This window comes from Lissotriton helveticus, chromosome 4_1 (assembly GCF_964261635.1).
Source record: "Lissotriton helveticus chromosome 4_1, aLisHel1.1, whole genome shotgun sequence".
Lineage (NCBI taxonomy): Eukaryota > Metazoa > Chordata > Amphibia > Caudata > Salamandridae > Lissotriton > Lissotriton helveticus.
In genome coordinates, this window is record NC_136063.1 from 1,524,849,651 (window position 1) to 1,524,862,229 (window position 12,579).

The following is a 12,579-nucleotide window of genomic DNA, read 5'->3' on the forward strand; positions in this document are numbered from 1 at the left end:
GGCTGATTAGAGTTTCATGTAGTGACTCAGATACAAGGGGGTACTGATTCTCTGAGAAAATCAGTTCGATTTGTGGGATTATGGCAGGATGTCTCACAGTTTGGGTCATACATGTTAATTGAAAATGCCATGAGTATTGCATGCAACATGATGTGGATACTTTGAGTATAAGTTTTTATTGGACACTTATGAAAGTACAATGACGGTGCGGGGATTTTATTGATTTCACTCTGATTGCATAATGTACCATGCTGCTGTAAGGTGGAGGATGTGAATTTGTACTATGTTCAAGTAAGGAAAAATACCAAAAATAGAGGTTTTTAAAAAAAAAAGAAAGGCATTTGAAGTGTCCAGAGTCCTTGCCTTCCTGCCCTGGCTCCAGACTCACTCCAGGGTGCTTTGCAGCCCTTGTGTGAGGACCGGACACAGCCCATTCAGGTGTAAGTAAGCCCTTCCCTCACATCCTGACCAGGATGGCCCATCAGGATGTGGATGGCCATCAGTCACACCTAAGCTCCCTTTGTGTGGCTGTCTGGAAGAAATGAAAAAAGACCATCTGTCACCCACCCTGATGTGTATTCCGAGTCAGGTAGAAGGCACCAAATGATTAATAAAATCTATACTTTCTAAAAGTGGCATTTTATGAATTACAATTTAATATCTAACTTCACCATAAGTTAGGATTTTAAATTGTGATTCCAGAGACTCCAAACTTGGGGGTTCCATCTCTTTCCAATTGAAAATTAATCAATCAATCAATCATAGACATTTATAGAGGGCTCTACTTACCCGGAGGGTCTCAAGGCGCTAGGGGGAGGGGGGTGCTGCTACTGCCCGAACAGCCAGGTCTTGAGCTTCTTCCTGAAGGCGAGGTGGTCTTGGGTCAGGCGCAGGTCGGTCGGGAGGGAGTTCCAGGTCTTGGCGGCCAGGTAGGAGAAGGACCTTCCTCCTGTTGTCGTTCTTCGGATGCGGGGGACGGCGGCGAGGGCGTGACTGGCTGATCGGAGATGTCGTTTGGGATCGTAGAAGTTGATGCGGGTGTTGAGGTAGCTCGGGCCTTGATCGTGGAGGGCTTTGTGTGCGTGGGTGAGGAGACGGAAGGTGATTCTCTTGTTGACCAGGAGGCAGTGCAGGTCTCTTAGGTGTCCGGAGATGTGGCTGTGTCGTGGGACGTTGAGGATGAGTCTGGCTGAGGCGTTCTGGATCCGTTGGAGTCTCTTCTGGAGCTTGGCGGTGGTTCCGGCGTAGAGGGCGTTGCCGTAGTCCAGTCGGCTGGTGACGAGTGCCTGGGTGACAGTCTTCCTGGTCTCGGTGGGGATCCACCGGAAGATCTTCCGTAGCATGCGCAGGATGTTGAAGCACGACGAGGAGACAGCGTTGACTTGCCTGGTCATGGAGAGGGAGGAGTCCAGGATGAAGCCCAGGTTGCGTGCGTGGTCTGTCGGTTTGGGTGCGGTTCCCAGGGCGGGGGGCCACCAGGAGTCGTCCCAGGCGGAGGGCGAGGATCCCAGGATGAGGACTTCCGTCTTGTCCGAGTTCAGCTTCAGGCGGCTGGTCGACATCCACTCGGCTACCTCTTTCATTCCTTCGTGAAGGTTGGCTCTGGCGGCGGCGGGGTCGTTGGTCAGGGAGAGGATCAGCTGGGTGTCGTCGGCGTAGGAGATGATGTTCAGGTTGTGTTGGCGTGCGATGGCCGCGAGGGGGCTCATGTAGACGTTGAAGAGGGTTGGGCTCAGCGAGGATCCTTGGGGTACGCCGCAGATTACTTCGGTGGCCTTTGATTTGTGCGGTGGTAGGCGGACTCTCTGGGTCCTTCCGTCGAGGAAGGAGATGATCCATTCCAGTGCCTTCTCCTGGATTCCGACGTTGTAGAGGCGCTGCACTAGGGTGCGGTGGCAGACGGTGTCGAAGGCCGCGGAGAGGTCTAGGAGGATGAGGGCCGCTGTTTCTCCGTTGTCCATCAGGGTTCGGATGTCATCGGTGGCAGCGATGAGGGCGGTCTCGGTGCTGTGATTGGCTCGGAAGCCAGACTGTGAGGGGTCGAGGGATCCGTTCGTCTCGAGGAAGGCGGCCAGTTGCTTGTTGACGGTCTTCTCGATGACTTTGGCCGGAAACGGGAGCAGCGAGATGGGGCGGTAATTCTTGAGTTCGGTGGGGTCCGCTGTTGGTTTCTTGAGTAGAGCGCTGAGTTCGGCGTGCTTCCAGCTCTCCGGGAAGGTGGCGGTGGTGAAGGAGGTGTTGATGATGTCCCGTAGGTGGGGTGCGATGACAGCGTCGGCCTTGTTGAAGACGTGGTGAGGGCAGGGGTCGGTCGGTGATCCGGAGTGGATGGAGTTCATCATGCGGACGGTGTCTTCGGTGCTGATCGGGGTCCAGGCGCGGAGGGTGGTGGTGGGGGGCGTTGGTTCGGTCGTGTCGGACGTGGCGTTCGTCGGTTGGGTGTTGAGGCTGTTGTGTATGTCCGCGATCTTGTTGTGGAAGTAGGAGGCGAGGGAGTTGCAGAGTTCTTGCGATGGGGTGATGTCGTTGTTTCCGGCGTTGGGGTTGGAGAGCTCTTTCACGATGTTGAAGAGTTCCTTGCTGTTGTGTGCGTTGTTGTCCAGCCGGTCCTTGAATGCAGTTTTCTTGGTGGCGCGGATCAGTTGGTGGTGTTTTCGGGTGGCGAGCTTGAGGGCAGTCATGTTGTCCGGTGTTGGGTCTCTGCGCCAGGTTTTCTCGATAGCTCGGCAGTTCTTCTTGGAGCTCTTGAGTTCGTCGGTGAACCATGGGGCTTTTCTGCTGCCGGGTCTGCTGGGCGGGGTCCTCAGGGGGGTGAGTTCGTCCGCGCAGTTGCTGATCCACTCCGTGAGGTTGTCGGCGGCCTGGCTGGGGTTCGCTGAGCTGGCGGGAGGGTGCTGGCTCAGGGAAGCGGCGAGCTGGTCGGCTGTGATCTTGCTCCAGCTTCTGCGGGCAACCTGTTGCTGGTGGTGGTGGATCGTCGTTCTTCTGAAGGTGAAGTGGACGCAGCTGTGGTCCGTCCAGTGGAGTCCAGTGGCGTGGCTGAAGGTGATGTCTTTGCTGGATGAGAAGACGGCGTCGAGTGTGTGTCCGGCGAGGTGGGTGGGGGTGGTCACCAGCTGCTTGAGTCCGAGGTTGGTGAGGTTGTCGAGCAGGGTGGTGGTGTTGCGGTCGTTGTTGTTCTCCAGGTGGAAGTTGATGTCCCCCAGGAGGATGTAGTCAGCGGAGGGGAGGGCATGTGGGCTGACGAAGTCGGCGATGTCCTCGCTGAATCGTGTGCGTGGTCCCGGGGGTCGGTAGATCAGGGTGCCTCTGAGGGTGGTCTTCGGGTCGGTGTGGATCTGGAAGTGTAGGTGTTCGGCGGTGGTCAGGATGTCGTCTGTGCTGGTCGTGATGCGGATGGTGTCCCTGTGGATGATGGCGATGCCTCCTCCTGTCTGGTTGGCGGTGCGGTCCCTCCGGGTGATCTTGTAGCCCTCTGGGATGGCGATGGCGATGTCGGGCGCTGAAGAGGCGTTCATCCAAATTTCCGTGAGGAAGGCGACGTCAGGAGCTGTGGTGTCGAGGAGGTTCCAGAGTTCGATGGCGTGTCTGTGGACGGAGCGGGTGTTGAGCAGGATGCACTTGAGGTGGTTGCTGCTGTTGGTCGGCTTGGCGGGTGCAGGTGCGAGGCAGGTGAACTTGCAGGACTGGCAGATGAAGGGTCTGTGGGTGCGTCTCGGGGTGGCTCGGTAGCATACTGGGACTCGTCCGTCGTTGAGTGCGTTGAGGGTGGCGGCGTCGTACGTCCGACGGGTGGGCTGAGATCTGCGGGGGCCAAGGGTCTTGGCACTGGGCGCGGTCCAGGCGCGGACGGGCGCAGACGGGCTTACCTTTGGCGCACTTATTTGATGTTATAATGTAATTTCCAATGTTACCTATGGGAGAAAGAGGCCTTACAGTATTGAAAAACTAATGTAAGTGTTTTGCACTACCAGGACATGTAAAACCTAAAGGTACGTGTCCTACTTTTTAAATATTTTAACAAAATGGAGGGGAGAAAGGGGATCGTTGTGATCCAAAGGGCTGGGATTACCACTCAACGGTGAGTGGAAGGTCCAGCCACAGTCAGTGCCCAAGACAATGAGAGAAACAAAGAAAGACTGGGCTGTTCCTGGAGTGTTAGACAGTCACCGAGGTGCAGAATGGAGTGCTCGTTGGAGATCTACCCCAGGGTATCCATTATGTTGGATATAATGGCCTCACACACCCTTGCGGGTGTCATGCTTCATCATAGGCAATGCTCCTCATTGGGTAGGCGGTGCAATTCCCAACGGGCAACACCTCTAGGAGGGGTTCTTTGGCAGAGATCTTTTATCTAACTGCCTATGGGTGAAGTGGGGGTGTGGGGCCAGGACAGTGTAGACGGTGTTAGTGAAAATAAAATGAAGCAAGAGTTACCGGAAACAACTTTATTCAGGTGGTCCTTTGCCTCCATTAAAATAAGGATTAGACTGTACTCGCTGGAAATTAGGTTTCCACGTACGAGACAGTACTAAGGTGTGGAATGTATGGTCAACATGTTTCTCGCTATACGTTCATTGACATGCGATTCTTCAGGACCTAAAATTGAAACAGAACTACTGTCTACAAAACATGACCTACGTAAGTATCAGTTTGACAAGACACACAGTTGTACTACCTGTTACTGTGATGTATTCCTATAGGTTCTATATCGATCCCCCTATTCCTGACCCTGTTCTGGTTAACAAGTTAACTAGCAGCCATCCCATGATGCAGAAACCGTTATCTGATGAAGCCACACCACGGCACAGGAACGTGTTATCTGATTAGGTCATAACGCTTGCCATCTAATTAGACAAGCAATATTCCTCCAGCCCCTGATAAGGCATACGGAGTTCTCAAAACAAATCAAACCTATGACAACCTGGGAAAAACCCTGCGGCCATTGTTTTGATTTCACCGAGAACTTCAGCAAAAGAATGTGCTAACGACCAGCTCGTATGACATCCTTATTGTCGTATCTATGTCCATCCTTACGTCAATCTCGGCACCTTACAGGTATAAATATTACCGGTATTGCCTTAAGCAAACACACGCGGTGGTGACGAGATCGGAGCAGCCAGACTTGCCGAAGCCCAGAGCAGAGCAGACCCCGCTGGCGCAGCCCCGCCTTCCTGACGCGCTGAGAACAAGACGCTGCTTTCTCCTGCCGAGAAATCCAGCTCCGGCGCTTCCGGGTAGCCCTCGCAGGCAGCCTGGAATATCGAGACCAGAGACGAGAGATACCATCCCTCATTCATCCTAGATTCCAGGTACAGAACTGAATAACCCCTTGCAGAGAATTCTTGAGTCAGTCACTTGGCAAAACAAACTTAACTTAAACTGCTACTTTCTATTCCCGCCCACGTATTAGGCTTAGGTCAGGTACACTGGGGTAGGCGTAGTTAGAAACACCAGTTGAGTACGATTAGTCAAATGTATATGTGTATGTATCTATTTTATCCATTTTAAACCACCTTATGGCTTAGAAACCATATAAATGTTTTTACAGTATTATTTTATACTTCTGCTTTTATTGTATGCACTTTACTTAACCATAAGTATTGCGATAATATCGATCCATTTCTCTTGTATGAGAAAAGAGACTGATCAATAAATACCATCTTTTATTGAACACGCCCGTCTCTTCCTTTTCTCTACAATCTGGTGAGACTAAGAATGCACGTACTGACTGAGTAAAATAAGTTGTCTTTTGTTTTCACACGACTCTAGAGATACACTCTTGATTAGGGGAGAGCAAAGTTGTCATGTTCTATGGTTGTCAGAAACTAAATCCCTTCTTGTCTATCCAGGAAGGTTCAACCCCTCCTTGCCCATTCGAGAAAGTTTCTAGTGAACTCTGAGCTAGCTGGCAAACCCAAAACTTTAAGTCTAATATCGACAATAGAAGACCTAGTTAACGTCTGGTCTAGGCCTATACTATTGAAGGTATTATTCCAATGCGCAGAGCCTATTGGGATAATAGGAACTACACTACATGGCGCCCAAACGTTTGGAAAGGCGATAAAACTAATGCAAGACATTAGAGTAACTCAGTCGTGCTTTTTCACTCAGACCCCTTTTTTCCCATAATACTCCAAAGACGTCTGGAGTGGGTGAAAGGTCATATCCGCCAAACCTCGCAGGAGGAAACTCCTATGTATGGTTCTTGGTTTAGTCAACGTTGAAGGATACACTGTTCCAAAATATTGTGCATCTAATCTTTGTTTCCATAAGAAACCTGATCTGCAAACAAACGGAATAACCTTCTGGACAGTACAATGTCAGACAGTGAAGGAGAAAGAGAGGCAGCTAGAATAGCAGCTGAACTCATAGCAGCTGATAATGCTATGCAAGAAACAGACCCGGATACAATACTCATCCCGGTCAACGTAAGAAAATCTATAACTTTAAAACTTATAGAAAATGGACTGACACCTAGAGGTGGCACAGTCATATTCGTAATTGAGGCACACGAATATCGGCAGACAGAGGTATTCTATTCATGGATACACTTTCCAGCAGCAAACGCTGTAACAAAACACTTCCACTATTACAAAACAGAGGATCCTCCTAATGAGTACACTCCTTTCGAGGAGGTGGAAGTACAACTCAAATTTCAAGAGCACCTGCTCTTGGTTAATGGCGCCCTAAAACATAATAATCACATCACCAGGCTCAGTCCATTAGGTAGACCAGGAGCAACGTGGCCGGTCCTAGCCGGATACACACCACATCCAGACATCGAAAGAATGTCTGCAGCAGATCTTTTAATACAACTAAAACAATTAATAAAAGTACATAGACAATTAGTCCAATATGTAATGCGGACTTCAACAATCCAACCAGCAATTAAAATTCCACAGCTGACCCCTCATCAGGGGAACACAAATAAAATTACACCACAGAACATACAGTCCTGCCTAGGTAAAGTACCAGCTAAAAGGGAACAAATACCATTCTGGTTAGCACAAAAAATCACCCAAATAGAGGCGGTGTTTCCAGACACCACCCCGTTGGAAAAACACAGGATTCTGACTATCTGTCTTCCAATGGGAATCGCACCACACGTGGAGGACTGTGACACTTGGGGTACAGTCTTTGCTTCCATTTACACAAAAACGCATGGTGTTCCATCCATCTCGGTAATACCAGATGTGCTAAAACAAATTCAAGATGAATATGGTCCAGAACCCGCTTTAACTCTTGGTATGAAATTACTAAAAGACTTCAAGCAGGTCTCGGCTATATTACTAGCCAATATGTTATGTTATGTTAAAACTATATTTCTTGAGCGCACGGCTACCCAGAACGGGTGTCCCGGCGCTTTGGCAGAGTCCTAAACACAACCAAGAAAAACCCAGAGGCAGAAACACTGTAGACCCACTGGTTAGGCGGAAAAGAGGAACGTCTTGAGCTCCTTTCTAAAGGCCAGGAGATTGTTAGCCTTACGGAGTGACAGAGGGAGCTCATTCCACAAACTAGCCGCCATGAACTGGAAAGACCGGCCACCCATCCGCACGCGTTTGATCACTGGTACCTCCACTTTAGCCAGGTCAGCAGATCTCAGACTCCTCCGGGGCACGTAAAAAGCAATCCGCTTCCTAAGGTAAGCTGGGCCAATACAGTGGAGGGCTTTAAATGCCAACGTGAGGACCTTGAACCTAATTCTGCAAGCGATAGACAGCCAATGCAGCCTGCCGCGCAATAGAGAGGCACTAGCTCTCCGTGGAAGGCCAAAGATGGCTCTGGCCGCCGAGTTTTGGACAATTTGTAGTCTGGATACCAGATATTTAGGCAGACCTGAGAAAAGTGCGTTAGCGTAGTCTAAACGCGAACCCACGAGTGCTTGCACAATGTTCTTGCGATATTGAAGGGAAAGCAGTGGGAGAAATTTCCTCACCATCTTCAAAATGCCGAAACATTTCCCCGCCAAGCCCGTGATGTGGGGACGAAAAGAAAGACTGTCGTCGAACACCACACCCAGATTTTTGACTTGGGCAGAGGGTTTCCCAGGGGGGAACATGTCGGAAGGCCACCACGATTTCCAGCCAGGGTCCTCAGTGCAGCCAAAAAAGAGCAACTCGGACTTATCCGAGTTACATTTCAGGTTCTGGTGCTGAAACCATGCAAAAACAGCACTCAGGCAGTCTCTGATTCTGTCGCCATTAAAAACCTCTCCCTTCCTGCAAGTAAACAGGAGCTGGGTGTCATCAGCGTACGAGATGACCCGGGCTCCAAATGCCTCCGCGACCTTCGCCAAAGGGGCCATATAAATGTTAAATATGGTGGGGCTCAAGATAGATCCTTGAGGCACCCCCACCTCTAGCGAAGGCATTTCCGCGGAGAACGGTGGAGCCCAGATCACCTGTCGGCGGTCGGCTAAGAAGGATTGAAACCAGTCCAACACCGTCCCCCGCAGTCCTACCTCCCTGAGTCTTAGGAGGAGGCCGGAGTGTGGGACGGTGTCGAATGCCGCCGACAGGTCTAGTAGGACCAACATAGCCTTTCCCCCAAGATCAAGCGTTTCCCTGATGGCGTCGGTCACCTCCACAAGAGCTGTCTCCGTACTGTAATTGGCACGGAAACCAGATTGGGAGTCATGCAGCAGTTTGTTATTCTCAATAAAGGTGGTAAGAGTATGCTGAACATGTTTCTCCGCCACCTTCGCCAGAGCAGGGAGGAGGGAGATTGGTCTATAGTTGGCCAACTGTAAAGGGTCAAGCAGAGGTTTCTTAATGAGCGGGAGAATAAGAGCATGCTTCCATTCTTTAGGGACCACTCCAGAACTCAGACACATGTTGAGCAGGGGGTTCAGCAAGTTGTTAATAGCTGGCGCCACCGAACTCAGGCATTTCGCCGGACACGCATCCAAGGGGGATCCAGATTTCAACCGGGAAAGCAGCTCCAGAGAGGAATCGCAGGATAGCGGGGGGAACGTCGAAAGCGTGGGCGTCAACTCGGCTGCAGCAGGTGGAAGGACCTTCAGATCACTTTCCACAGCTGCAGCCACTTCCGGGGACCCCACCCGATCGAATGAGTCCTGAATCCTACGGATCTTATCCACAAAGAAGTCAGCAAGCTGCTTGATCCACTCCTCTGTATGGGAGTGTACTCTAGCGGCCGCCACCGGCTCCACGAATTCCTTCACAATTCGGAATAGTTCCCGGCTCGTATTATCCGCCTGGTCTATTCTATGCTCGAAGTAGATCTTTTTAGCTTCGGCAATCTGTCGGTGATAAGATTTTATCGCGCCCCTGTACTTCAGTTTCTCCTCAGGCGCATAACTGCGCCGCCAGAGTCTTTCAGATCTTTTGCAGTCCTGGCGCGCTTTCCGTAGAGTAGCGGTGAACCAAGGAGCAGAGTCCTGGCAGGGGGCTGTCCTGACCGGTTTCCGGGGGGCAAGCTCCTCGAATCTAGTCCGAAGCCAGTCCTGGACTAGCGGCAGGTCGACTTCTAAGTTCCCAGTCGTAGTGCAAGGATGTGCATGGAGTGCGTCAGCGAGCATATCAGCTGACACCAGGTGAAAGGCTCTAGCTTGACGAGACCCGTCCTTATAAGTTCTTTGACTAGTCTGATGCTCAGCTAACAACACGAAATTAATTAAATAATGGTCGGACCATAAAACCGGCAAAGGGGGAGACACCTTAATCGGTACAGAGGAGAAGATTAAATCCAGCGTATGCCCTTTCACGTGCGTTGGACTGTCGATGAAAGAGGCCAGCCCGAACATCTCGGTGATGTCCCGTAATTTAGACGCATCAGCGTCAGTTGTCGAGTCCATATGCAGATTTAAGTCGCCCAGCAGTACACAGTGTGCCGAACGCATACAGGGTACTGACAGTGCCACCTGTAGATCCTCGAAAAACGAGCCTATTGGCCCTGGAGGTCTATAGATCAAAATCCCTGTGCAGGTATGTGAAGGTGATATAAAGGGAGAAGCAGCAAACGTGGCGATCCGCCAAAGGTTAAAAGAAACAGATATAGCAGACCAACCAGCTGAAATTGCCAGAATTATAGAAAAATCCTATGAGGAACTAGGTAGAGATAGTTTAGGTGGAATACCAGTAAAACCCAGACTGATTGAAAGTCCTGAAAAAGTATTTTTTAATAATAATTTACCATCACAAAAAAAGAGCTGGGATGGAAACAAACAATCCAATCCTAAAGAAAAGAAATTCCAGTCCAGAGGAAGGTCTCCTCGGCGGAGAGAAAGATCTCCAAACCAAGGACACAGGTCTCCCCAAAGTGAGCCCTCTGGGAAAAGATACAACCTTAGAAATAGGGATAATATTAAGAAGCCTGATAGATATCAAGAAATTGATACACGCCCCTCTCAATCTTTTCAGACTTCCTCGCAGAAATCGGAAAGAAGAGGACGATCAGAACAAAGAGAAGAGCACGTCAAGTCCAAAGACAAGGAACCTGCTCATCTAAAAAAGAAATTACAATTTCCAAAAAAGAAGGTAGCCAGTATTAAAGTAGTTAACAATGCCGAGAATACTGAGGACACAACTGAAAAACGGAGAATGGGCTCAGACAATGCTAGACAGCGCAGCAGAAGTGAGCATAGCTCGCAAAGTCCTTATGAATCATCTGGAGACAGTGGACACGAATGAATATCTTCAAGTGGAAACTGCAGACACCAGAGTTAGCAAACCTCACAAAATATATGAAATAACTTTACGTATAGAAGGGGATAAGACTAGAAAAATAAGGGGACTATTTTGGGATAATCTCTCCAAGGGCTATGACATCCTTCTAGCTGAAAAAGACTGGCCACCAGAGTTTGTCAGGGACTGCCCTCATGGCGAAGAAATAATTATGCCTGCCTTCTCAAATCATATCCCAATTCATAAAAAATACACACTTGCCAGAAAGTGGGCAGTAGCTCAAGCTCCTGCTTTATATAAAAATCACGTAGGATGGGATGAGGACTCTCCTCCTCACAAAATCCAGTTAAAAACACAACCTACTGCACAAAGACAGTACCCAATTAAGCAAGAAGCTAAAAAACAGGTAAAAGAAATCCTAGATCAACTAGAATACCAGGGGGTGATTGAAACTTGCACCTCACAAATGAACAACCCTTTGTTTCCGGTTTCCAAACCAGACAATACATATCGTCTAGTTTTGGATTACAGACACCTTAACTCATGTTGCAAAACTTTTGCAGTGCAAAACTCGCATAGTGCTGCACTAATGAATAACATAATGCGCAAAAAATACAAAACAACATTAGACATCTCTAATGGATTCTTTTGTCAAAATATAGCACCAGAGAGCAGATACTTGTCTGCGTTCTCAATAAATGGCGCTCAAAAACAATTCTGTCGGTTACCCCAGGGGTTCAAGAACAGCCCAGGATTTTTATCCTCAGCAAAAGTAACAGAGTTACTACAAACATATGATGACGAAGCATTATCTTATGTCGACGACATATACCTAACAGATGATGACTTGGATACTCACTTGAAGAGAGTGAACACCATAATACTTGGGTTCGCAGCAGAGGGTTACAAATTCAACTTTAAAAAATCTAGAATTGCCCATCTAACAGTCCTGTTCTTAGGATATGAATCATCAAGTGAAGGCAAAAGCCTGGCTGACAATTTCCTAGAGAAATGTGCCGTACTCCAAGCACCTAGAACACTAAAAAACCTACAGTCAATTCTAGGCTTCCTAAATTTCGAAAGAACATACATTGCAAATTACGCAGAAACGGTCAAGCCCCTTTATGATCTAATAAAACCAGATTTTAAAAGAACCAATTGGACTCAAATACACACAGAAATTCTGAGATCCTTACAAACTGACATGTTAATAAAAACAAAATTAGAATCACGTGATAACACAGGCAATCTTGTGATTCGAGTCATCCCAGGAAGATGCGGATTCACATACCTGACCTCTAATGAGGGAGAAAAGGTACCAATTGCATTCAAATCACACTTGTACACAGAAGCTGAAAAGAAGTTCAGCATTAAAGAAAACATTGTTCATGCAGTTCAAACCGCAATAGCTAGAGAAAAAGATAAAGCTGACGGTAGACGTATTACAGTCAGAACAGCAGAATCAGCCTTAGAGGCATTAACAACACCGTGTAATTTACCAACAACAGCATTGAATCCGGAATGGATACAATGGGTGAATTCAATTACAACGGACAAAGTAAAATACTACTTTGATCCAGAATTAAAAGAATTGAAAAATCTAGAATATGAAAGAACATTCCCTCTGCCAATCGACATTCTGCCCTTACGACAATACGCCTGTATAATCTATACAGACGGACATGCTCAACCCTCCGTTTGGGGAGAACAAGCATACAACCCCACATGTGAGATTACAAAAGAAGTGTGGCGCGGAGGTAAACTAAGACCTCTATTAACAAAAACACACTCAGTAGAAACTAATTCAGAACAACAGACTGAAATAATAGCATTGAAAATGGCGCTAGATAATGCAGATCGCGAATTCCCGACACTTATAGTGTCCGATTCATATTACTGCGTCAAATCATATAACAACGATTTGCAG